The 26,746-nt window shown below is 46.4% G+C and overlaps 1 long non-coding RNA gene across 1 annotated transcript; it reads left to right on the top strand.

Annotated features, from left to right (window-relative positions):
* The first annotated feature begins 8,316 nt into the window (after positions 1–8,316).
* LOC109280555 (uncharacterized) lies at positions 8,317–26,508 on the top strand. Its single transcript, XR_009456025.1, has 3 exons — positions 8,317–8,440; positions 25,148–25,244; positions 26,413–26,508. It is a non-coding gene; the product is annotated as an uncharacterized LOC109280555 (long non-coding RNA).
* The last annotated feature ends 238 nt before the right edge of the window (positions 26,509–26,746 follow it).

Here is a 26,746-nt window from a genome sequence, read left to right as displayed (position 1 = left end):
GGGAGGCACACGCCCCCCATGACTCTGTCCAGGGGTGTGAACAGTGGCAGGGAGCAACATGGCCCCACACCTGTGTCTCTGGATAAGCCTTCTGTGGCTCTGTCACACAGCCTGCCTTGGCCCTGGGGCTCCATTCACCCCAGTCTCTGCCCCAGTCCCGCCCTCACTGTGGGGGCCTCAATCTGCCCACTCTGCCCCTTCCCTCTCCCCATCACTGACTTACCTGCTGAACACTTCCTGTGTCTGTGTGTCTGTGTCTACAAAGTGCTAAATGTGCAACAGTCCAGCAGATGTCATCGCAATCATGCAAGCAGGTAGGATTTTTTTCCCCTCAAACATTATCAGTTGTGGTACTATAGTTTTTGTATAAATCTCTGACCTATTAGAAGTTAAATAAGTGACTACCGATATTTATAAACCATATATATTAGAGAGAGAGAGAGATATCCATCCATCTATCTATTAGTTTATTCTTCCAAAATAGCATCTTGTGATTTACATACCAAATCTCTTGATTTTTAAGAGTTTGTCTCTTGATTTTTGACATGGTGATATTGGCAATACTGTTGAAGGCTGCTACTAAATCCCCTCTCAATTTTCTTTTCTCTAGACTATATAAACTCAGTTCCCTCAGCCTCTCCTCAGAAGTCATGTACCCCAGCCCCCTATTTCTACTCCCACCCACTGGACCCTCTCCAATTTGTCCACATCCTTTCTGTAGCGGGGGGCCCAAACAAGAATGCAGTACTCCAGATGTGGCCTCATCAGTGTTGACTATAGGGGAATAATCGCTTCCCTTGATCTTCTGACAACACTCCTACCAATGCAGCCCAGTATTCCATTACCCTTCTTTGTAACAAAGGCAAACTGTTGGCTCATATTCAGCATATTGTTCACTGTAACCCCCAGGTCCTTTTCTACAGAGCTGCTGCTTATCCAGTTAGTCCCCAGCCTGTAATACTGCCTGGGACTTTTCCATCCTAAGTGCAAGACCTTGCTTTTGTCCTTATTGAATCTCATGAGTTTTCCTTTGGTCCAATCCTCCAATTGGTTGAGGTCTCTATGAATTCTAACACTACCCTCTAGTGTATCCACTACTCCCCCCCAGTTTCGTGTCATCTGCAAACTTGTGGACGGTGAACTCTTTGCCATCCTCCAGATAATTGATGAATATATTTAAAAAAAAACTGGCCCCAAAACTGACCCCTGGGGCACTCCACTGGATGCCAACTAGACTTTGAGATATTGACTATTACCCTCAGAGCCCAATGATCCAGCAAGTTTTCTATCCATCTTACAGTCCATTCATCCAACCCATACTTCCTTGGCGTGCCTGCGAGAATATTGTGGGAGACCATATCAAAAGCCTTGCTAAAATCAAGGTATACCACAACCACTGTCCCCCTGCATCCACAGAGCCAATCACCTCATCATAGAAAGCAATCAGGTTGATCAGGCATAACTTCCCCTTAGTGAATCTATGCAGACTATTCCTAATCATGTTCTCCTCCAAGTGCTTAAAAATTGATTTCTTGAGGATCTGCTCCATGATTATTTTAGCAATTGAGAAAACTTCTTGGATTGCCTGTGCCCTGCTGTATTGTCCTCCCAGCAGATATCAGGGTGATTGAAGTCCCTCATCTGAACCAGGGCCTATGATCAGGAAACTTCTGCTAGCTGTTTGAAGAAAGCCTCATCTACCACTTCCTCCTGGTCTGGTGCTCTAAAGCAGATACCCACCATAACATCACCCTTGGTAATCTCCCATTTGACCTTAACCCAGAGACTTCCAATAGGCCAGTTTTTTACTAGAGCTCTGACCAATCATATGGCTCTTTTATATAAAGTGCAACCTCTCCTCCTCTTCTTCTCTTTCTGTCTTTCCTGAACAATTTATGGCTACTCATGACAGTGCTCCAGTCATGCTATCCCACCAAGTCTCTGTTATTCCAATCAAGTCATAGTTCCATGGCTGTGCAAAGACTTCCAATTCTTCCAGCTTGTTTTCCAGGCTCCATGAATTCATGTACAGGCATCTAAGACAGTGGTTCTCAACCTTTTTTTGTGCCAGGACCCAGCTGTGAACATTGATGGCCAGTCCTGACCCAGTAAATAGTTTAAGTAGAAAACAGCCCCCTGGCCCTTTCTGTTCCCCTCACCACCAATCCACAGCCCTGACACCTCCTAGCCCTGCTGGTACCCCTCACACCTGACCACTCCCCCCCAGTCCTCCACTGTGTGAGGCAGGGAGGGTAAAGGGCAGGGGTGTGTGTGTGGGGAATAGTGAGGCACATTCCCCCCCCCCCCCCCCGATTTGTGCATCCACCCCAGGCATTGGGTTGCAGCCTGGCCAGACCAGCACAAGCAGGAGCTTCCTCTATGACCCAGCAGGCAGGACCCAACATGGATGGAGTGGGAAGTAAGACTCGTTGCTGCTGCCACTGCTGAGATCTGTGCCAGCTGTGATGCCAGCAGCACAAGAAGTAAAGGATAGGGAGAGTGGGCATGCTGGTCCCACCTCCTCCCACTGCCAGCCACTCATATACCAGGCCATGAATATGTAGCAAACCCCCCGGTTTTTCTTTTTTTTTTAATTCATTCCCTCCCCTTCCTCCACCATTTCTGACTTTCGAACCACCCTCAGCATTCAAGAAACAAAAAATGAGGCAACCCACCATTGTGTCAAGGCTGCACATGCTCAGTAAAAACACCTGGAACCCTCTGGAACAGGACCGACATTGCCTGGACATGCCCACCCCATAGGAGATCATAGGTAGTCTGCCCCATAAAAAGGGGTAGTGAAGACTGACTCCTTGGGACACCCTCTCCATCTGGACCACACCACCAATCCACCCAGAGGCTCTGCTGGCAACCCCCCTCCGGACCACACCTGCTGGACAAAGACCCCTTTCCAGCCTGGATAGGTAGCTATCACCCCCACCCCCTCTTCAACCAAGGACTTGGACTCTGTTTTTCTTCCCTACCTAGATGCCAACCCTTCCACTGAGTTTTTTTTTTTCCTGCTGCCATTGTGTGTGTGTGTGTGTGTGTGTGTGTGTGTGTGTGTGTGTGTGTGTGTGTGTGTGTGTGTGTGTGAACCAATAACTGCATGGGGCTGTGTAGCGTGTTGTCCATTTAATAAACCTGTTATTTTGGAACCCCAAGTTGGGTTTCTCTGTTTCCTGACTGTTTCCTTCTTGCCACCACTTATCTGCACGCCCCCCCCCCCAAATATCTCAGCTGTCTGCCTCAGTTTCCAGCCCCAAGCTTCCAGGTTTCTGTCTCTCTCTCTTTCCTGGCTGTCTCCTCCTTACCACCAGGCTTTTTCCCCTCGCACCAGTGACCTCGAGTAACCCCGGGGCCACTTGACCTTAAGTAACCCCAAGCCTCAGTTCTTCAGCCAGCTTCTCTCTAATCCTGGTTCTGGCAAATTTCACTCCCTACACTTTAACTCTTTCTCTCACCTTCACCTCCACCCAGGTACCCCAAGCACACACATATACACTGTGCCATCCATGTTAGGAATTTGCCTCTGTGTGTGTGTGTGTGTGTGTGTGTGTGTGTGTGTGTGTGTGAGAGAGAGATTGTGTGCATGATATACAAATTAGTGATCTGTGTATGTGTACTGAGTGTGCAGGTATGGACAATTGTTTTATCTAATTTTTGAGGTGATGCACAGTGTATGTGCTTGAATTGGTGATAGGTATGCATGTGCCTAGGCTAGTTTGGATTTGTATGTGTATGAGTTGGTAGTGTGTGTGTGTGTGTGTGTGTGTGTGCGCGCACCTAATTGATTTGTGTTTGTATATGTGCAATTGTGTCACACCCTCTTGTCTAACTGCAATATTGAGATCCTGAGAGTTGGCCTGACCCCACAGGGCAACAACTCTACCCCATGACCCAGCTACCATCACTGCCTCTCCCCTCAGGCCATCTTCACTGCCTGCCATTCTACCTCCCCTCCGAGGTACAGCCACTGCCTGATGGGAGTGGTGGAGGTGTCTGGGCCATGGCGGCAGTAAAGAGTCATGGCTTGGCACGTGAGCAGCTAGTGGCAGGAGGTGGTGAGGGAAGCACTTCCCCCCCCCCATCCACTACTCATCAGTATGTTGGTGGCGTGGGGGGAGTTGGGGCAGCAGTAGCAATGAGTTTCACAGCAGCAGCCTTCCCACACTGGGTCCTGCCTGCTGGACTGCAGATTCAGCTCCTGCCCCTGCTGGTCTGGCCAGGCTGAAGCCCTCACTGTAGGCACGCATATATGGGGGGGGGAGACATACCCTTCCCACCTGTCACCTGTGCCCCCCACACCGCCAATGCATCTGTAGCATCATCTATGCCCCCCTTGCCCCATAGACCTACCTGCAGAGAGCTGTTAGAGCTGTTCTTCACACTTCCTGGCTGCCACGTGCATGTGTGCATTTACACATACACTTGTTGCTTCCTACCTGATTGCCCTCCTTCCACTCCCCCCAGCATCAAACATCCACTTGCATGCTGGAACTCTTCTTTGAAGGAGAAAATCTGCATTTTTTCTGAGGCAACCCCCGCCCCCCCCCCCCCCTTAATCCCTGTTTATTAGTATGCACAACATTAACAAATGGTGAAGCAGAAGCTGCATCTATTTTTTCAAAAGCATATGCAAAATATGCTTCATTTTTAAAGTTTGTTCATTATCCTTTCATATATTCTTGTGACCCACTTCAGGGTCATGACCCATGGATTGAAAAATGCTGATGTAAGTTAACTATCCAATTGCCCTGATTTCTCAGGAAGAATGCGAATGCCTCCCCTGTTGTCCACTCCTGCTTGCACTTTCTCCAAGTCACCCACTTCACCACTCACTGGGGGATGAGCTTTGGTTTTCATCCTCCAGCGAACCTAGTCTAAAGTCCTCTTCACTAGGTTAGTGAGCTTGTGTGTGAAGATGCTTTTTCCTCTGTCAGTTGGATCCTGTCTCCCTAGGAATCCTTCCTCTTGGAACAGCATCCCATAATCAAAGAAGCCAAAGCCGTGCTGGCAACACCACCTAAGCAGATCATGCATTGATCTGCAGGATGTGCCCACTCCTGCCTGGACCCTTTCCCTGACTGGAAGAATCAAAAAGAATTCCACCTGAGCCCCTGTCCCCTTCACCCTTGCATCCAGAGCCCTGTAGTTATACTTGATCTGATCAGGGTCTCCCCTGGCAATATGATTGGTGCCCACATAAGTGAGCCACCTGGGGTAGTAGTCAGATGACTAGACAAGTCTCAGTAATCCCTCTGTGACATCTCAGATCCGGGCTCTAGGCAAAAAGCAGAAATCCTAAGTCAATAGGTCAGGCCGGAAGATGGATGGCTCTGTTCCCCACAGAAGGGAGTTTCCAACCACCACCACCCTTCGCTTCTTTTTAATGGTGGTGGTTTTGATCCTTCCCATCTTGGGGAGGCTTGGCTTGTCCTCCTCCACCAATGGAACATGCTCTTTCTCCTCTGGTGCTAGTGCTCCATATCTGTTCTCCAGGAAAACTGCTGCAGGTGGATATGAAAATTTCTGCTTGTGGCCAGAGATCACAAACTTCCAGCTTCCATCTTCTTCCAAGTCCATGTTCTCTCCCTTATCTAACACTGCCTTTGGCAGTTCTTCCTCCACAATCCTGAAGGTTACCTCTAGCATTGAATTGATTAACTCCTCATGGCAGAGGGTGCATCAGAGCCTCACCATATCCTCCTCTCTCTCTCTTGCCTGCTTCCTGAGGGACTCCACCAGGAGGCACCTCTCGCATCACAGGCACTCCCCCAACCTGGCCATCACTGGAAGGAATCTGCAAGCTGCAGTCTCCACAGCATCAAAACCAGACCTGGGTGAAAGCCTTGATGGTTAGCAGTCCTGCCTGAACAGACACTTCACAGCTGCAGGCAGAGGTAGTGGCTCTGACACTGTAACATCCTCCAGCCATTTCCCTGTGTCTCTTAAATCTTCCTCCTCTCTGTTACTGCCCTCCTTCCAAGCACGCTTTCCCTAGCAAACTCACTTATTTACAGGTCCTTGGCCCCAAAAGGTTCCTTTATCCTTGCTTCTTTTCACCAAGCTTAAACATTCCCCCTGCAAAGAGTTGTGGGGCAAACTGACCTGTGAACTGACCAGTGAACTACTTGAAAACTGCTGCCCTTGTTTGCTCACTCTGTGGTTACTCAGGGACTCTCCTAATATGACTAACTACCTTTCTTTCTCAATAAAGAAGGATAACAGATCAGGGATATGGAGAGTTTCCATATAAAGAGAGATTAAATCAGATAAGGATTTTCATGTTAGGGCAAAAGGGCCATAGAATGAAATTAGTAGGGCTGTATGAAGCTTTGGTCTGCAATTCTATTTGGCAGAGATTCGGCCCGATTCAGTGGCTGAATCTCTGAATCTGAATTAAATCACAAGAATGCTGCGATACTGGGGTGCATGGCGTGTCCTACAGAAGCGTGGGGGGAGGGGGCGTTCTCCCCAGCGTGCTCAGCAGCAGACCCAGAAGTGGACCAGAAGCACTTCTGGTCCACTTCCAAGTCTGCCAGGAAGGATACAGGGGTGGGGCCTCAGCAACTGATGCCTCCTGGGTCTGTGGGGTGGGGGGGAGGAGCACCCAGGGTCCCCCTGCGGCCAACTACCAAGTCCGGGAGGTGTGGGAGGGGCAGCACACTCCCCGGTGGACCTCCACTTCTTGGTTCCCCACCAAGTACGTGGAGAGCCCCCCAGCACTCCTGTGGGATGCAGCATCCACCCCACCATCACAGCATTCACAAGCCACACTGGTACCTTGAGACATGTAGAAAAAACTTTTAAACCTGTGTTTATGTCCGAATTGCTGATTCTCCAAATCAGCATCAAATCTTCACATTCAAATTTGGCCAAATCAAATCAGGGGCAGTAATCTAGATCAATTAATGAAATCACTGTCCCTGATTCAGGCCATATCTGAATTGAATAGGGCTTGCTTCGCACGCCCCTGGAAATTAGAAACAAACCAAAGGAAGTTCTTATTCCATACTGTAACAAGGCCCTGCCCTGTTACTAGGGGTTGGGGGGGGGGGGGGTGAACAGCCCCACACCCCAGAAGCACCTCTGCACACCCACCACAGACCTGGGAGAACTCACAGGAGGCTGGGGAACCAGGTCCTGGGACATAGCGAGTCCTACAGCAAGGAAGCTTGTTTGTTTGCTTGCTCGATCATTTGCTTTATTGTACAAGCCTGCAGGCTCTGCAAAGCCTCTGAAAAATAAGAGGCAGCCAGGGGGTGAAGCCTGGAAGAACCACTGGAAAACAGCTAAGTGCCAACTTATTTGTTTCACTTCTTTTGTTTGTTTTGCATCACTAACAAGGTTGAGGTGGCCTCTGGGTATTATCCACTAGCCTGGGTGCAGCAGAGGCAAGGGCCCTGAACAGTGGGTCCTTGGCCACAGCCAGCAACAAAAAAAAAAACTTGTCAAATCAACTAACTTGACGAAACATACCCTGCTGTGATCTGCCCAGACTCTGCCCATAGCAGCCTACACATACAGAATGTAATTAACTTGTGTAATCCACTGCTACAAAATATTGGAGAGGGTGAAAAGTTAACCAGGTTCAAAAGAAGATTAGACAAATGCATATAGAATAGTGGGTATTAAACATGGTTGGCCTGCAGCTTCCAAACTTGTAATGCATATTATTTTTAGTACCTGCAATGTGAGGTACTAAATAAGTGTGCATTAGGTTTCTGTAATGGGCAGTAGAGAAAGAACATGCTTTTTAGTGATGCTTAAAGCACAGTAGTCTATTTCACCTTCCATTAGCATATTTGCACAGTTTAAAAAAAAATGTAAAATAGGCTACTGAGCATTAAAACTCATGTATAGACATGCCCACTGTGCAGTAGTGGGTGTCAAGCTTCCCGCTTTAAGGTGTAAATGGAATGGTGCAAAATTTAGAGAGGCATGTAGTATCAGGCAATATGCATCATTGGAAATGCTCTTTCTTTGTGCTTGTCCAGTGACAACTTCCATGGGTATTAACTTTATCCTTATATTACTAAAATCATTTACTCTTTTGTTTTGATTTATTTCGTGAGGTTGTATAGTTCTCCCAAATTCCCTAAAATAAATATTCTCTTTCATATTTTGCTTTCATCATTAAAACCTTTGCTGTGGTCATTGTAACAGGGGCTCAGGCGAGAGCCCTGTTACTGTGATGGTTTCAGGCAAGGGTGACCTGAGAATGTACCCCACCAGATGAAGGAAGTTTCACATCAGGGGAGGGGCAGGATGATTAGCCCACCACAGCTGGTATAAATCTGGTGATGGGACAAACACATTTTACCTTCGTGCACCTGAAGACAGATGAGGAATCATCAGGACTCTGGAAGAGGAAGAAGAGAAGCCTTATCTGTGATCCAGAGGGAAGTTGGGACCTCTGGACTCCAGATGACAACAGGTTGGCTATAAATTGAAATAATCCCCTGGGAACCACAACTACTCTGGTGAATGAGGGGAAAGACTACGGGGCTCTGGGAAGCTGCCCTGCAGGGAACCCCAAGGAGGCAGAGAGCGAGGCTCTGGGATGGGGCTTGGGTGGCAGGAGCTAGATGGAGCTGCTGGCTCATCAAGATAACCCAGACACCAAATCAGTGATTCAAATGGTGGGGAAATGGCAGTGGCAGCTCCCAGCATAAGTCACAAAAAGCAGAGAACACACTCTGCTCGCAAGACTTTTAGTACCAGAGAGTATAGTAATTACAAAGTATCCCTCAGGCATCCCGTGCTTAAGAGTCCTTATCGGTGGCTTGGAATGCCCTAACTAAGAGTTAATTAGTGAGGATATTGTTGCAATACAGACTCCTGCTGTGCAAATAAAGGCTACTCAGTGAGAGTTTACTACCTGGATGGCATTAGTGATTCCTTGTTCTGATACCATCACTGAATCCCTTTCTTTTTCCTTTCTATCTAAGTCATGGCAGGTGAGTTCAAAGGGAGACAGAGCTAGGATTGACCCCCCTCTCACAGTCATGTAGCTGTAGCAAAATAGTGCTCTACGAAGGCCATCCTGTCTTATACCTGCTTAATTCAGGAACAACCTTATCAGAAGAAATTACTAATTCATTTGGAATTGTCCACTAATAAAACTAAATCCTTTCAAACATGAAGGCCTTCTGGTCTCTAATTTGAAGTTTTATTATTAGAAAAGCTATGCAAGACATATGAGACATTGTCTCCCTCTAAGATAACAACCCAGCATGACTACAAATGAAACCAAGCTCTCTACCAAAACTAGCTCTGTAAAATGCCTCAGTATGAAGCATTCTATAAATCTCTCTCACATACTGTTAAGCTATCATCTCTGACCACCTTTGTAGGATATTTTATATAAAACTCTCATTTTTTTTTAAGGTTTCAGATTCAAGTTGAGGAGTGCAAAGGCTTTTTGTAAGACTTTTCAGCTGGTGTAGATAACCCATTTGTAGTGTTTGAGGATTTAAAGGAAAAAGGCACAAACAACTGCTTTATACTCATTTTGTGAAACACAGCATTTACAAATGTCACTTTAATCAGCTGCTTTCAAGGTGGCTAAATATATAAACACACTATGTTTGAATGGTCTATTTGCACTCATATTTGGGCTATGTTTGCATTATGCTTTTTGTAGTTTGTGGGCTTGTCTACACATTCATTAATGCATCCATGCTACTGCGCATTAAGTTTAGTGCCTCTAATATGAGGTACTAGGTAAAGGTTCAGTAGCTGTACTAATGCACGGTAGAGTAATTTTACTGTGCATTAGCAGTTTTTGCTGTGACATGCACAGCTGAACAGTCCACTGCCCATTTAAGCTGTCTCATGTAGACATGCCCTGTTTCCCTGATGACCTGTATTAGACTCTTTTTATTTGATCTGAGATTGGAATCTTTTCTTGCCAAGAAAGTACTGAGTTTCAAGAGCATACTGAGAGACAGGGTTCTTTGGGTGAATCTGATATCTTTTATTAGATGGACTTAAACAGTTGGGGGAGGGGGGGAATTTAGTAAGCTTTTCGGTTTAAAAATTCTCCATCAGGTTTAAGTTGGTCTAATAAAAGATACCAGATTAACCCAAAGAATCTTGTCTGCATATGTCTTTAAACCAACATGGCTACAACCTACACCCCAAGAACATACTGAGCTCTTTTAAGCTTCAGTTTTTTAACTCTCTCTGGTCTGAGGGTTTGTAAATGTATAGTTCATTGTAGGATTGGCTTCTATAGTGCCATATGACCCAACCCCTTAGCATATATACATATATTTCCTAGGTCCTATGCAGGTACCTCTGGAAACATACTCTGTCTGGTCTCTCCGGAGGTACACTGAACAGTGCAGATGACTGAAGAAGCTATACCTTACAAAAGGAGCTTGTTTACTATTGATACTTCAGTAAGTTTTATGCATTTTTGTACTTTTACACGCATACATTAACCTTGTTGCATTGACTGAAAAGTGCAGCTCAGTATAGAATAACAGTGCATGCTATGCTAAGAGAAATGTTCTGACTTTTCCTATCAAACTGGTTTTGGAGTTTCACCAGATAGGGCTGTGCAAAGCTTCAGGTGCTAATTTTGATTCGGAGGAGATTTGGCCTAATTTGGTGGCCAAATCTCCAAATCTGAATCTAATCAGGGGACCAATAAAAAGGTCTGAATTGATTCAAAGCTCTCTGAATCTTCAGAAAAAAATTCAAAGAGCTTTGACGATTTGGCCAGTCCCTGCCTGCTGCAGCAGGGACCTGGAGCCAGACTCCAAGCTGGTAAGTAGGGGGTGGGGGAGGGGGAATGAAAGAGGGTAATGGGGACCATAGGAAGAGCCCCACCTGCTCTCCCAGCCCCCTCCATGGCTGCCCCACCCACCCTAGCTTCCAGACTTAAAAAACCCCCAAAAGCCCCTACTTACCAGGTGCTGCTGGGTGGGGGAGGCAATCCCCACTGCCCCATAATGCATGGGGGGGCTCTGCCACAAACCTCCTGACCCCCCCCCCCAGCCCTCCCATGGCTGCCTCACCCACCCCATCTCCAGCCCTTTAAGAAAAAAATATGAACACCCCCCTGAGACTCACCAGCTCCTGCAGTGGCCTCAGGGCTTTGGGGGGGCTCATGCAGAGCTCCCCTCCCCCCCCCAGCAGTGGGGATTGCCCCCTGCTGGGGAGGAATCAATGAGTCTGGGATTTGGGTTTTTTTCTCCTTTAAAGGGCTGGAGCTGAGCTGGGCTGGGCGGGGCAGCCATGAGGGGGGGATGGGACAGTGTGGTGGGGGGGGTCAGGGGGCTTCTGGCAGAGCCCCCCCACTCAGCATGGGCCGGGGGGGGGGCAGCAGGGATCACCTTGCTGCTAGGCAGCACCCAGTGAGCCAGGGCTCCCCCCCCCCCCCCCCCAAGTTCTGGGAGCTGGGGTAGGCGATGCAGCCATTGCTGGTCTGGGAGAGTGGGCAGGGGATGGGCCTGGATGAGAGATGTTTCCATTGCTCTCCCTGGCTCCTATGCCTGGGCAGGGCAGCACAGAGCTGCCTCTGCTGTGGCAGGGTAGGGATTATTGCTGCCAAATCTCTGAATCAGATTTGGCTGAATCAATTCAGGACAGTGATTCGAATCGTTGTCCCCCAAATCGGCCAAATCTGCATCCAAAGCGAATACTACTAGTCGCTTTGCACAGGCCTACCGAATATACAATGGTACCTAAAATTAGGATTATGCTCTGTAGCACTATTTGAGATGAAATAAAATTCAGCCACAGCCTTCTTTCCAAACTAAACTCATACTCAATTCAGAGCCTGATCTTTTGAGAAATGCAGACTAAAGAATAGCAGGTAAGTTTGTCATGCTTTTAACTGGCATTGAAATGTCAGCAGTTAAACTATGGCAGGATGAGGGGAGCATCTGCCCTGGGCGCTGACTATGAGGGGCCTTCAAGATCCCTACCCTGCCACAGCAGAGGAGGCTCTGGGCTGCCCTGTCCAGCCATGGGAGCCAGGGAGAGCAGTGCATTTGAGGGGTAGGGGAGAAGTGAGGAGAGAGGATGCTGCAGATGCTGAGCAGCAGCCACTATTAGGGAAGTAAGACTTCCCTTTGCCTCACCCATGCCCTTGGGTATCCATATCAGGCACACAATGAACACCTTATGCCACTGCTTCTTATGGTTCATTCCATTTACACTGCTTAGAGGTTCGCACTTTACTAGTGCTTGTCAATCAGTGCAGCATACTTGGAAGCATTAATGAAGTCCAGAAATGGACGTAAAGGAAAAAAAAAAAAAGAGAGTCTCTTCACGAAGAATTTGATTCTTAATTAAGGCATATTTTTTCCAGGCCTAGGGTCTAAAGAAAATATGGTGCATTACATAAGCATTCTTACCAATTCAAACTCTTGATAACTCTTCCAAAGCAGGTGTCTCAATCCCCCAAAGTAGAAATATTAATTTTCTTCTCCCTGTCAAAAGCATTTAACAGGTGTTTGTTTGGTGACATGTTATTGCAAGCATCAAGTATTTCCCAAGTCTTCAAGTCAGTATTAAGGAGAAAAAAAAAATATAGGGAGAGAACTGATTTCCTGGCTACTTCTCTATGTGTGCATATAAAGTACATTTTTATGATGCTTAGTAATTGGCAAACATACATAAAAACATATATGGTGTGGTTTGTTCTGAACTTTACCGTATCTGCTGAATGGATGAGATTTGGTTATTTTCCACTAATAGTGGGTTTCAAAGATATTTCTCACTATTCAGTTACTGTCATATTATCAAAGCAAAAAAGGACAACAGGCATCATTCTCTGAAGAATAAGGAAATTCTTAACAGATTTCTCACAATAGTAATGTTTTACTCTCATGCATCTAAATACCATTAAGTCATAATATGTGCTTACTGAGAGATTTAACAATGATATTAATAAGCATTTTAGTACTCGCACATTGGGGGTTTTTTTTCCCTTTGACTAACAAATAAGCCTTATTTTTTAATAGAAGGATTCAGTTTTTCGGGTTACTTGGATAGTTTCTTGAATTAAACACACATTAATAAGGGGAAACTGTCCTAAAATATTGAACAATACTCCTGAATGCAAATTATTTAATGAATATGTAAATCATGCCTCCATGTGACACTTGGGCTGCCTGAAAAACACTGATAGAGTAAAGAAATTAGACTCTATCAAGGATGATGAAAATTTAATACTTTTCTGATGTTCAAGAGGAAAGTCTGAATTTTAATTGCCACATAATATGCTTCAGTACATAGCTAAAACAAAATACCCTTAACTTCCAATAAACACAGGTATGGACATATCCATCACAAAGTAAAGCTATTTTCACTTTATATGGGTACCAAAAATCAGGAGCCTGTTGGGTCTACTTTTGATGTACCATCACCAATTGCCTTTGATTCTGCATTCCACACAGTATTCCATGGGTGTCCAACACTTACAGTGACACTTTATAAGTAGACTTAGTCATTGCCTGAATTTCTCTGCTTTGCAGGGCTGTTTCCCTTTATATAAGCTTAGATTCCACCAACTTGCCATGCATCAGTTGGTACCAGGAAGTTCTACTTCTGGAACTGCTTCAGGGGATTATTTATACATAAGGAACATAACAGAAGCTGGTTTAGGCACTATGACACTAAGCATTTGTTTTCTTGAAGCTGAATATAGTCGGTGTAGCTTGACACTGGACACATGTTCTTCAGAAAGTTCTCTCTCTTTCCAGAACTATTTAAGGTTCCTATATTACAGAAGTACCAACCAAAAAGCAAAGATGCAAAATTAGATGTTGAAACATCATTGACCTAAGAATAGGCCTCAAACAATTGCTGGTAACAAAACTTTCCAGCATCTGGAGAGCACAGATAAGCATTGCTTTACTGGAGGAAGATTGTTATTAAATGATCTCAACTGACAGGAGTTCCACTGACTACATTGCCATAAATGTTTTGAAGCCTGTGTCACTCTTCTGCTCAGAATTTGTAGTAAGTCAGGAGAAGATAATGTATCACTGCATAATGCTAATATGAGAGGAAATCCTTCTGTATGCAAGTCTTTTCAGACATTCTGATTCCATCTCTATTTATTATTTCTCTTTATTCCCTTCCTTAGTGCAAGTTACAGGTTTGTTTGTTTGTTTTTTTTTCCATAGAGTGAAATATAAATCTTGTATGAACTCAAGTGTTCTAGAGAAAAAGAGGTAAAAATAAGAGTAGTGGGGCTGTGATCAAGCTCAATTGAATTGAAATATGATGGATTGAAATCTCTTTCTTGCATAACAGCAGCTTCTAATGACATTAAAGCAGTTTTGTACTGTAACAGGGTGGCCTCCTTGTCAGGTCTTTGCCAATCGCCCTGCTCCTGGGGTAACTGCCTGCTTCACTTCCCTGCCATGACTTAATGGAAAAAATATGAGAGTTGTTACTAAGGTGGGATGGTACCCATTACTTGGCCTGCTGATAAGGGCCTAATACCCACTCTGACCTTCCCTCCATGGGTCCCATGCTTCACAGATGTTACTCTGGTGCTACTTCTCCAGCCTATGGATGGAGCAAATGGGGCACACAGTTGTAGCTCTTCTCTACAGCCCTGGAGGGCCACTCACATGCCACCCCTCTCTCATTGGTGTCCCATCTACTCCATTGTCTCTCACCCAGCCTCTTTCATCCTGCCCTTGTCTCAGGGGCCACACTCATCCTACCCAGCCTCACCTGGCTTTGTGCTTAGCTCTCCTCTCCTCAGTCAGCCCCAGTGCAATCTGTTGGATGTCTCCCGCTGCCCTCACCTGAGCGTTGACTGAGCAATTGTACCCTCACCTGAGCATTGACTGATTGACTAGGCTTATTTTGCTCCTAGCCTCTCACTGGGCCACTATGCCCCCGCTGGGTCTCCTCACTCACCCACACTCATGGGGCCACTCTGTTAATCACTCCACTCACTCAGGGCTGCTCTGCTCATCACCCCTCTCACACTGGGTCTGACTTGTACCCCCAGGCTTAACCCTACCACCTGGGTGCAGCCCCAGGTCCCTCCTCTGGCCTGAGCTCTGCCTCAAGGCTCCTTAACAAGCCCTGTGCTCCCCCTGCATGTTAGAACACCACCAGGGATGTGGGGCTGGGGTTATAAGGTGTCCCAACCTGCCTTTTGCTGGGGAGGTAACTGGCCTGGCATTTTCTGAGGGATCCCATGCCACTAGGAGCCCCAACAGACCACCCTTCCTTGACAAGGTACAGTTTTACATCTTACTGAGGACAAGGGGTCACCTCCACCCCATAGCTCCTGCCCTTACCTTCTGACTCTAGTCAGAGCAGCATCTCAGCTGGACATTACATCTTTCCTCCTGCAGCAAGCTGCAGCCCAGCTTATATCCCTAGGTCCAAAAAGGCGGCCCTCATCAGGCACCTGGCTGCTGCCTGTTTTCTGCCCTTAAAGTGGCAGGCACCAAAGGTTCTCTGCCACACCTAAACTACTAGTTGACAGGCATATGCCTATTAAAGTGAATGAAGACTAAATAGCTCTTTAACTTAAAAAAAAAAAAATGGCCACTGCCAGGGATCAGCATGAACTTCAGACTTTTGAGAATGCCACTCTATGGGTTACCTTCTTTACCTCCAGCCTTCTGGGGAATAGTTTTCTGTTGCTATCTCCAGCCCATTTACTTTTTCATGCTCTGACCCACTATGGAGGGCTTGGATGGCTCTGCACTTCAACTTGGCTAAGTCTTAAACCTTAGGCCCTAATGGCTAGATATTTAGACATTTCAGAGACTAAAATTGCAAACAGTAGTCTAGTAGGATATTCAAAAGCCCCTCCATGTCTAAAGCATGGAATGTAATGAGAAACAGGGAAACTTCAAAGAGTTAAACATCTTAGTGCTCTGAAATATTCTACTGTCTTCTATTTCCATCTTTAGACACAACCCTACTATGACGATCTGATTTTTATGACTACATAAGAATCAGGTTATAACTGTACCTGTAGCTTTAGAAATGGGCTATTTCAGTTGACTGACATAAATCACAGTTTAAATGTTTTGAAGTAACTCTAATATGACTAATTAAAAAGGGGAATTGTGAATTTCCCTTCCCCTGCATTGAATAGTGATCAAGTTCTATCTGACAAATGAAAATTGGAAATCAAATTTCTAATGAAATTTTTACACCGACCACTGTGATTCAAGCTGTGGAAACATTTTCTTCAATCTCCCTGAGGAAGGTCTCTTCTGGCATTGCTGTTGCCCATTGGTGTTTTATATTCCACATATCATCAAGCTTTAAAATTTGATGGGGTCAGTACTACGTTTCTTCAGGCAGCGTTAGAAGCTGCTTTAGCGTTAAGCTGGAGCCGCACAGATATACTTCTCTCTCTCTCTCTCTCAAGTGATTTATTTTGTTTGTTTTAATTACAAATTTTTGTATCACAGTTTGTGAAATGCATTAACGCTTATGGGAGGTGGGGGGGCAGAGAGCAAATTTTAAAATGCTATGCTAAAGATGCAAAACAGTGTGTTACTCTGCCCTGTCCTAATATCCAAGACATTTATGCAGACATTTTAGAGAGAACTTTAAAGACAAAAACAGCTGGAACAATGAATTGAGTTTGAAAGAAAATGCCATACTGTGATACTAACATAATCAAATAAAGCATCTATGTGACCAGAATGACTAAATTATAGTCCATGTTTGTTTAGGTGGGAAAACATTCTGAGGTGTATAACAGAAATAAAACCAGGGTAAAGTCAGGTCAAGATGAATTTGTTTTAGAAAATTCCTAAGGGAAAACAGTAGGAGCCTTCCATTGCCTCTTACTGTGGGGACTGTATTTTGTCCCTTGTTCCAATACAATAAGGGGAATCTTAAACTCTGCTCCAACAAATTTTAAAGAGCATGCATCATTTTTACCATGTGAGTAATCCCCTTGCAATCAAGTCCTTTACTGGAACAAGGCCATAGTGATAGCTTGTAAGGCTGTAATTTAGTGCAACAGATATTAAACAAAATTATAATTTACTTGTACCACAGAGACCTTATAAATATTATATATAGCTAGCTAGCTATAATTTTTGACAACTAGGTAGAGTACCTATGCTGGCCCCAGCAGTATAAAAAACAGCCCTGGCCAGCAGCTCAGAGCTTCTTGCCCTCAGGAGCTTCTGCAGGAGGAACTTGTAGTAGGTCAGGGGTAGGCAACGTTTTTTGGCTGGAGTGCCAACAAAAAACACGTCTACCTTGTAAGGTGCCACAAAAACAAAACTGGGGTGGAGGGGGTACATGGCAGGATGCACTGCATATTTCATACAATTAATAATCATTAATGTTGTTTTTTGGGTTTTTTTCTTTTACAGTAAATAGAGACCTGGTGTCAGGCAGGGAGCAAGGGTTGCCCCAGGGTTGCCCCACAGTGGGGGCCCAGCAGCACTGGAGGTAGGGCCCAGCCAGCCTGCACAACTCCGTAGGGATGGGGCACAGTCACCCTGTCCATGAAGGGATGTTGCCTGGCTGGGGCAGGACGCTGGGCCCAGGAGCCTGCTTGGTCTCTGTGTCAGCTGAGTATAATGTGAGTGGGAACTGCAGCTGCAGTTGCAGGCTGTTCCCCAGGCTCTGCAAACAGCCACCACAGCTGGTGCTCAGGGCTGAGCCAGCCAGGAGCCTGCAGTGCTGTGGCTCTGTACAGTGCCTGCCCCAGCCCTGGCCCCTTGAGGGGAGCTGCGGGTGGGCAAGACCAGAACCCAGGCAGGCTGCAGCAGCCGCGGTGGCTGTTCTCAGGCTTCAGGGGGCTCCAGTGGCCAGGCCTCTGCACCAGGGATGGCTCTGCCCTGCCTGCACTGCACCCAGCATGCAGGGAGGCTGATCTGGGGAAGGGAAGCCCTGCCAAGCCTGGCATTCTGCCCCAGCCAGGCAGCGTTCCCACATGTGCCGGGTGGCTGCAGCCCATCCCTGAGGAGCTGTGCAGGCCAGGCCATGCCCTACCATGGGTGCCGTGGGGAACCCCTGCTTGGCCGCCCACCACAGCTCAAGCCTGCAGGGCTGCCCCGCTTCCTGAGTAGCCCCCACCTTCCCAGGGACCCAACCAGGCTGGCCCACCCATGGCGCCTCCCTCCACGCTGCCCAGACCCTGTTCCAACTGCCCTGCCCCAGCACTCAGCACCCTAGTGCTGCCCTGCCTGGGTGGGACAGGGTGTCTGCCTGCCTGGGCAGCTCCCTCCAGGAGCCAGCTGGACTGGAGAGTGCACCCTGGGAGCAAGGGGCAGGGACAGTAGAGCACAGACAGCGCCACTGCCTGCATTCTTGTGGCTCCACCCCAGTGCCTGCAGTGGTACTGGGACTTGTGGCTGCACAGCCTGAAGCAGCAACTTAAACCTTGCCCCCAAAAAAACAATTTATTTGCGTGCCTCCCAGCGTGTCGGGGAAAAATGTCCCCATGTGCCACTAATGGTACACATGCCAGGGGTTGCCAACCCCAGTAGTAGATAGTTGGCCATGCCCCTTCCTGAACCAGGCTGCTGCTGTTGCTGCCCCCCAGCATGCTGCATGCCACTGCATTCCCTTTGGGGTGGGGGCCACCACGCTGCACCCCGGTACCACACCCCAGCTGCTGCACTCTTGTTCTGGCCTGCTGCCCAGCCCATCACAAAGCCATGGTGGGGGACAGCTTGGGGAAGGGGCCTGCACTGCCTGTGGGCCCCTGCCCCACCATCACTGCCAGAGTCTGGTGGCTTGCCTGTCCCAGCTGCCTTGGCAGGCCACCCCCTGCCTTCAACTCCACTTTTACCTGAAGCATACCCCGAGTGGCTGACCTGGACCACTACTGCTGCTGCCTGTACTGCTGCTGTCCACTCTCAGGAGAGAGGGAGATTCCCTGCTGCACCACCTCGCACCATACCTGCACTGGATTGTTGCTCCTGCACTTCCTTACAGCTGCCTCACCGTGCCTGCCCCTGTGCTTGTTTCCTGCCTACTGCCCTGCTGCTGAGTGCCTGGCTGGAGGCCTGAGGGGCTCCTTGACTGACTTCAACAAACAAAGCCCCTCCACCACTCCAGCCATCTTTTACGTCTGCCTCAGCAGCTCTTCTGTGTGTTTTGCCCTTGTGTGGTAAGTCCTATGGTCCATTTCCCCCTGCCCTGGTTTTTGTTATGTAGCTGAGTAAACCAGCTCAAGTCTGCCCAGCCCTTGTGTGTGTGTTCCCCTTCCCCAAGCATAGCCCACATAGTTTCCTGTGGGGCTGTAGCTCAGTGAGTATCAGCCCACTTCCTCTCCCCCACTTCTCCCACAGCCCCAGCCTGATCCTATTTGATTGACTAGCCCCACTGTATTTTGTTTTTATTTTCTTCATTGGTTTTCTCTCCCTTATGTAAAACCATGGCAGGGAACTAACCTTCTGGAGGGGCAGATGCTCCAATAAAACTTCCTGCAGACCCCAATATGAGGGCAGGTCCCAGCCAAGCCCCCAAGTGGACGCATTCCCCTGCAACCACACCACAGAGGCATAGTCCAATCGACCTCCTCCTAGAGTAGAGAAGCCTGAAACTTCCACTGTGTGGGTAGGTGGGACTCCAGCATGGAGCCAGAAGGCCCAGGGGGTCTCCCCTGGCCAGGTTCCCCTGGAAGGAGTTCCCAAGCCCCCTTCACCACCATCAGGGACCAAGGGCATGGGCAGTGGGAAGGGGTCCTCTTCAGCCTCCTCCAAAGCTGTGGGTGGGAAGGGCAAGGGCCCCACCGACAAGCCTGAACCACAGGTGCCTGAGGGGACCAGGTGCAAGGCAACAGCCAGCACACCCACTCAGCCTATCCCTGACCCTAGCTCTGACCCCACCAGGGTGACCCCCAGTGGGAGAACTGCATTTATGCACAAGCAGCCATAGGGCAACCTGAAGCTGTGGGGCCTGGACCCTCCACTGCTGGCCCTTCCAGCGTGGGTGGCAGGGCCCCCTTTCTGGCACTCACCCACGTGGTGCAGTGTCGACTACCCAAATGGGAGATCCTGCAGTTTGAGACCTGGGTGCAGGCCCTGACTTGGGTAGTGGGGGCCCCCAAGATTGTGGCAGCCTCAAAATGTTCTTCCTTGCCTCAGAGGCTGCCACACAAAAGGTGGTGGAGAGGGGGCTCGTGGTAGAGGGCAAGTACATCCCCCATAAGCCCCTAGAAGAGCTAGGGACCTGGGTGGTCCTCAGATCCATCCCACTATATATCCCTATTGGGCCATGTTCCCCTAGGTCCAAACCCTGGGGAGGGTTATCTCTCTGGTGGTGACTCTCTCACTGGGGTGCTGAGACCCCTGTTTTCACCACATGTGTCCATTCCATTGCTAGCTCATGATCCAGCTGGCAGTGGGAGCATGGCTGGAGACTGAGGGGTGCCTCATGATTCCTTTTCAGGGGGTACTGGTGAGGGTGTTCTATACACTGGGGGACCTGCAGTGCTTCCGGTACCATGCCCCGAGGCACTTGTGGGCCAAGAGGAGAGGGCATCTGCATGTCCCACTGCGAGAGGGGTGCCCCTGCCACTGGAGGCAGGGGAGAGAGTGTATGTGTGTATTTATAGGGCGAGTCCCACACATACACCCCACCATACACATGCACCCACACCCCTCCTTGCATTGCCATAGATACAGACCCCCACACTCCACATATCCACACACACACCCACATCCTCCCTCACCCCACATACCCACAAACCCACTTCCCCCCACAAACCTATACCCACCCTCCCGTACAATATACACGTGTAAGACTTCAGTTTAAGCTATTATATAATCACATCTATGTACACTACACAAACGCATGTAAACCGGGACAAAAAATATTTTTTGAAATCAAGTTAATTAATGTTTTAGATGTTTGCTTTTTAGAATATAATTTGGTATTTTTCTGATTCCAAGATGACAAACCCCCTTGCTGAAAGGAGCACTTCTGGGGGCAAGGGGAGGGACTTCCAGTGGCAAAGATCAGGGTTTAGGGAGCGGGACTTCTGGTCCCAAGATGACGACCAGATGGCGGGGCACCTGTCAAGGGGACCATGCGGCCCTTGACAGCTTGCAAAACTTGGTAAGTGGCCCTTTGCCCAAAATAATTGACTGCCCCTGGTCTAATGTCCGAGAGTACAGGGAGTACGTCTGTGTATGTGTAAATCACCCTGATCAATTGATCTGGTCTAAGGATGTACTTTCTTCAGAACTCGTCTTACACTGGGAAGGCTGGATATACAATAATGGAACTGTGGACATTGCTTATATAGAATGTAAAAAAACATGGGCCTGGTTCGCATTTATTTAATCATTTAGCTAATAACTTTTTCATTCCAATATGATAGTGTAAAGAAGCCTGAAGGAGAAGGTATATTTACATTCACTTTATTGTCCACTTCATTTTTCTAGAGTGAAGTAAAGTATCTTTAGTATTAATATGATTGAGTCCTGTCTTTCACTGCTACTCAACTAAAAGAGTTTGAAGTTGGTTACTAATTAAGCCATTAGCTACATCATCCCCTTTAACGAGCTTAAATTTAATTATTTCATAAGTTAGTAAGTCTGAAAAGTAGCTAGTTCAAAAGCTCATTATAAAAATATCTACATAGGTGTATGCGTATAAATAAAAAAACAAACAAATATGGGAACTTGTATATATCACTGAAGTCCACCCAATATCCAGCTAATGTATTTTCTTATTCCCATTGAATAATCCTCTTTTAAACCTCAAAAGTCCAGAAGCCTGTACATGAACCACTAAGCTGATTTACTTGTGTTACAGGGTCCTCCACCATTTCCAAGCAAAGTGAAAAATGAGGTTTATAATAGGGCATTCCAGTAGCATCAATCTTAACTATGGAAGCACAATTTTAGCCAAATTGTTTTTACATAATCTTAATGACTTCTGAATTTTGGTTTTGCTTCAGCACCTGAGTGCCCTAGACACTAGGAGATATGAGCAGTAAAAGTTCTTGATCTGCAGTAGTGTAAGAACTATTATTGTGCACTCAGTAAAGTACACTAAGGGTGTGTCTACACAAGATATTTTACTGCAAAGTAGCATAGTTTACTGCACAGTAAGCATGTGAATCTACATTTGCATATGCTTAATGCACAGTAGCCCTTGCTAATTGTGAGTAAATTTGCTACCTGCAAATGCAAGGGTAGTAACAGTGCGGTAGTGCTCACGTAGGCGCCTGCCCAGGAGGAAATCTGCTCCCGGTTAGCCAGCTACCAGGGGATGGGAGATTGCTCCCTGCCCCTGGGAGCTGCTTGCTGCCAGGGTTGGATCTGCCACTGGACCCTAGGTAGAGACTATGTCCCTTTTCCCCAGCAGCAGGAAGCTCTAAGCCCCCACTCCAAGATTTTGAGTGGGAAGCTGGGATATCCTTATCTACCTATGCAGCTCCATGATCATGGGGCTGCTGCTGGGAGAATCTTATCTCCCAGCCCAAGCTCAGTGGTTGTGGGGGTCAGGCTGTGAGACCCTTATCTCTCAATGCCAGCCCCGTGGTTGGGAAGCTAGTGAGATTCCTATTTACCAGCCCAAGACAAGCCCACAACTGCTGAACTCAGGCTTGGAGATGAGGATCTCTCAGCATCAGCCCCTTGAGGGGGAGCTGGTGCTAGGAACTGCCTGATGATGGAGGATGGGGAGCCTGCCCTACTCTGTGCTCATGGAGCTGAGCACGAAACAGGCTCCCCAGTCTCTGCCATGCAGTTATGGAGCAGGGGCTGGGAGCTGTTCCAGTCAGGGGCAGGTCCCAGCCCAGTGCCCTGATTGGGTGATTGAAGCATGGAGCTTGGAAAGAGCTGCAGGGATGAGGTAGGTCCCAGCCCTCAGTCCTGATTCATTGGTGGAGCAGCTAGCAGCCAGCTAACTGCTAGCTACCCCATTAGCAGATTGGGCAGGGGGCTGGGACCTGTCCCTTCCCTGCAGCCCTTTCCAAGTTCCCTGCCTCTAGTTGTGGAACTGGGGCCAGGAGCTCCCTGCTGCTAGGGCAGGGGGGCATTGTCCCTACCCTGGCAGCAGGCATCCCCCCCACCCCAAGGCAGGGTGCAATGTCCAAACCCAGTGCTCCCTGCCAGCACCTGGGCCAGCACTGACAGGGAACCTAGCGCTCCCCCCAGTGTCAGCAGGGGCCACTGAAAGGCCCCAGGAAGTGGGAGCCGTTTGTTGCCATTAGCAGCAAATCTGCTCCCACATCTCTGCATATGTAGATGCCTGGCCAGGAGCGTTTATTTGTGAGTAATTTAGATCCTAGATTAAATGCACGTGTAGATGCGCCCTAAGGATATACTACAGCATGCTCTTGACTGATCAGTAAATTCTGACTTGGGCAACAGGAAGTTCGTATACTGTAAGCTGTTTGCATCTACAGAGAATAGTGCAAAATTAGTGTTAGAATAACTGGTGGGCATGACATTGTTCCCACAAAATCTGAGGTTATTTCAGTAAATCTGAATATTAATGTTAAAATGTTAGGCAGCTGACAGAATTGCTGAAGGAAAGTCTGGTTTGTGGGATAGCTGCTTTTTTATTTCTGAGGCAGTTCCTTGAATTTAATATGAATATTAAATAAATACTAATTTTAGTTACAAAACAGCATTGAGGGTTTGTGGGGTTTTTTCTTGCTTAAGCTGTTGCCATAGAAACAAATTCTGTTGAAGGCTAAAATCTTTTAGTATTAAAGTGTGGTCTGTTAGTGCCAGGTTAACTGGAGAATTTACTGACCCACAGTGGCCTCTCAGTAATTCTGTACTGATTAAAGCTATTAATCTGCTCTCCACTAATTAGCAGTTGATCTTTCTGAAAGATATTAAATAGCTTAGGGTGTTCTGTTTGTGCCTAGAAGCACTGTTAACAAAGTGTTAAAGAAATGTTAGCACTGTAAGATTCTTTGAGCCATTCATTGAGCTTTCACTGACTTCAACTGGTGTAAGATCAGAATCAGGCCATTTGTTTATATATTGACAAAAGGGGAATGGTTGGAACATTTTTCTAACATGGAAAAGAGCTGAAACCTAAAGTTCAATGGACTGAAGAAAGAAAGGACTTGAGAAGGAATCAGAGAATCTTATCAGATGTGGAGGTAAACACCTGTTCGAATGGGAAATGGATGACACTGCACTGGCACTGGGTGCTGGCAGAAATTAGTGGTTCTGGACAAATCACACTCAGGAGTAACACTGCATGGAAAATATCATTACTATGACATAATCAGAGGATACAATCTATATGTTAAATAGAAGTATTCATGTGATACAGAATCTGAGACCAGTGAGGAGCCAAGTTTCATGACTACACTATAGAGAAATTGCATTGTCTCTAAAGGGCTCTCCTTGAAATGGAGTATCATTTTCTATAAGGGGTAAGCTGTCTAAGTATATTTATTTATGCTTTTTGTATTGGTTAAGAAGACTTATGTGGATCTTAGTTTGTGGAATTTTAAACCCTTGATTCTCCTGGTGAATTGTACTACACTTCTAGTAGACTGCTCCTATATTCTGGTTTGGTGCTTTGAGTTTGGGTTTTTTGTTGGTTTGTAATTTTAGGGACCTGATTTTCCTCTCATTTAAAGTGATACAAATCAGGAGTTATTTCATAGAAACTAATGAAATAACAGAAGTGTAAAACTGGTGTGAGAGGAGAGTCAGGGAATAGGTGTGCCTATAGAGTCAAACTGGGTATTGGGAGTGCACACATTTTCCCTAAAATGCAGTTACAGTGACTCTCCACACATATCAGGCAGCTGTGCAGACATACAACTAAAATCAGTTATTTGTAGTATCAGTGACTCAATTTGCATGTGCAGTCATGGTTATCATGTATGCAAATGAAGTCCCTGTTTTGCACACCCACTTGCATGCCTTCTTCCTTAAATAGGCCCTTTCTTCTTGGATGATTTAAGTAGAACTTTGCAATAGGGCTTTACTCCCCCCCCCTCCCCCCCCAAACCCCATCAAACAACATTCAGAACATATCTACATGACTGACAGAAAATGTCATTTGCTTTCAAAAGCAGGTTAGTATCACAGAAAGAAATTGACAACAATAAAGCCTCTTAAGAGCTCTTTATTTGGTTGTCTTCCAAGCTACAACAGCTGCAGTGGGTGATTAGCTTCATGTGGTGTCAGATGCATTTTTATCCAACATGACTGCTGTGTTTGTATTTCTTTTTCAGCCATTTGTCCTTGTTGCTGTTACAGCTGTGTAGACCATTCAGACCAAAATTCCAGGAAATCAGCTGTGGGTAAGAGAAGTTAACTGACCACAAGAAGGTAATTCTATCTTTCTCCGCTTCTCAGTGTGCACTGCATCATTCACATTCTTGTGAATATTTAGGTCTGTTAAAATTTAACATGGAAATCTCCACTTTTCTCTCTCAAAGAGACCAGCTTGGGAACCTTTTTAGCAATGCTTTGAACTCAGACTGTAAGTAGGGTGGGAGAAGAGGAGAGATGATAAAATTTACTTTCACTCTTACACACTTGCACCTGCATTGCAGTCCATGTGACTGAGTAGGCAGGTGTCATTTGGTTCAGTCTCTGATTTAGATTTCCAGATGGCTATACCAGATGACAAAGGCTCCATATTATCACCTCAGGGAGAGTAATAGAATCAGACTATTCCTTTTCACTACTGGCTGAATTGGACTTTTTTATCTTGCTTCTATTTGGCTCACAACTATTCCCTTATTAGTCCAACACTTTTATCCACAGAGCTTAGTGTGGACTTGAACCCTAACTACAGACAACGAATCCCTGTCATCTAGGAGCATCTGTGACCTAGTCCTATCTCCTATGTATTTGACATCAGATGACTTGGTTTTATCACTGATTCTGTCACTGTTTTTCCTTGTGACATTAGAGGGGACTCTTAGCTTTTTTCTGTGTCTCTGTTTTGCCCTCTCTAAAATGGAGAAGGAATTTAACTATGGTTGTGAAATGTGCTGGGATCTTTAGATATAACAAGCTGTTTCAATGCTAAGTATTTGTATGAGAAGATCAAACTGAAGTGACAGGGTAAAGACAGCACTACTGGTCACAGGATGCTTGTTGGTTACTGAAAATACGAAACAAAACTGTTGGCCTCCATGGAGTGAGCCGCAAGTTTGTCTGGCACCTCCCCAGGTATGAAGCTATGGCTCATTTATACACATATTCACAGTTTCATCTCCCTGCTGAAACTACCTATAGGATCCAGTTTGGATGGGGAAGATAGATGGTGTGAATGAACTCTAGTGTGTCTAATTGGTCATGTCCATGCATGTTTTTATTACACAGTTTGATGGAAATAGTATCAAAATGGCATAAAAATTGTACAAAAACAAACCAGCCAATCAAGTCCTTTCCATTTTAGTATTGACTTACTAAAAATATTATACAAGTTTTAATAACGTCATAATTTATTTTCCAATCCCAGTCTCTTTTTTTTTTTCTACCATAGACTTAATCCATGGATCAGTTCACATTTCTTATTTGTTCTTGTGCAACCTATCAAACAGTCATGGCTGCAGAAAGGGCTTTTAGAATTATCCCATTCTCCACAGTAAGTACATGTTGAAAAATCTGGCTGATTAATAAGATCTTCAGTACAAGAATTTAGTTTGACTCTTCAGATTATAGAGTTATACATCCATATTGTTTTCTTATTAACAGAACACTATAACACATCCCACTGTGTCTCCATTTATGTTCATCTGCTACCCTGCAAACACTCCATTAAAATGCACTGCCTTTTCCATAGGACTGGAGAGACAAGCATTCCAATAACAACAGTA

The sequence above is a fragment of the Alligator mississippiensis genome, chromosome 12, assembly GCF_030867095.1.
Source record: "Alligator mississippiensis isolate rAllMis1 chromosome 12, rAllMis1, whole genome shotgun sequence".
Taxonomy (NCBI): Eukaryota; Metazoa; Chordata; order Crocodylia; family Alligatoridae; genus Alligator; species Alligator mississippiensis.
Note: the sequence above shows the minus strand (reverse complement) of the source record. Positions and strands in the feature narration are given on the sequence as shown.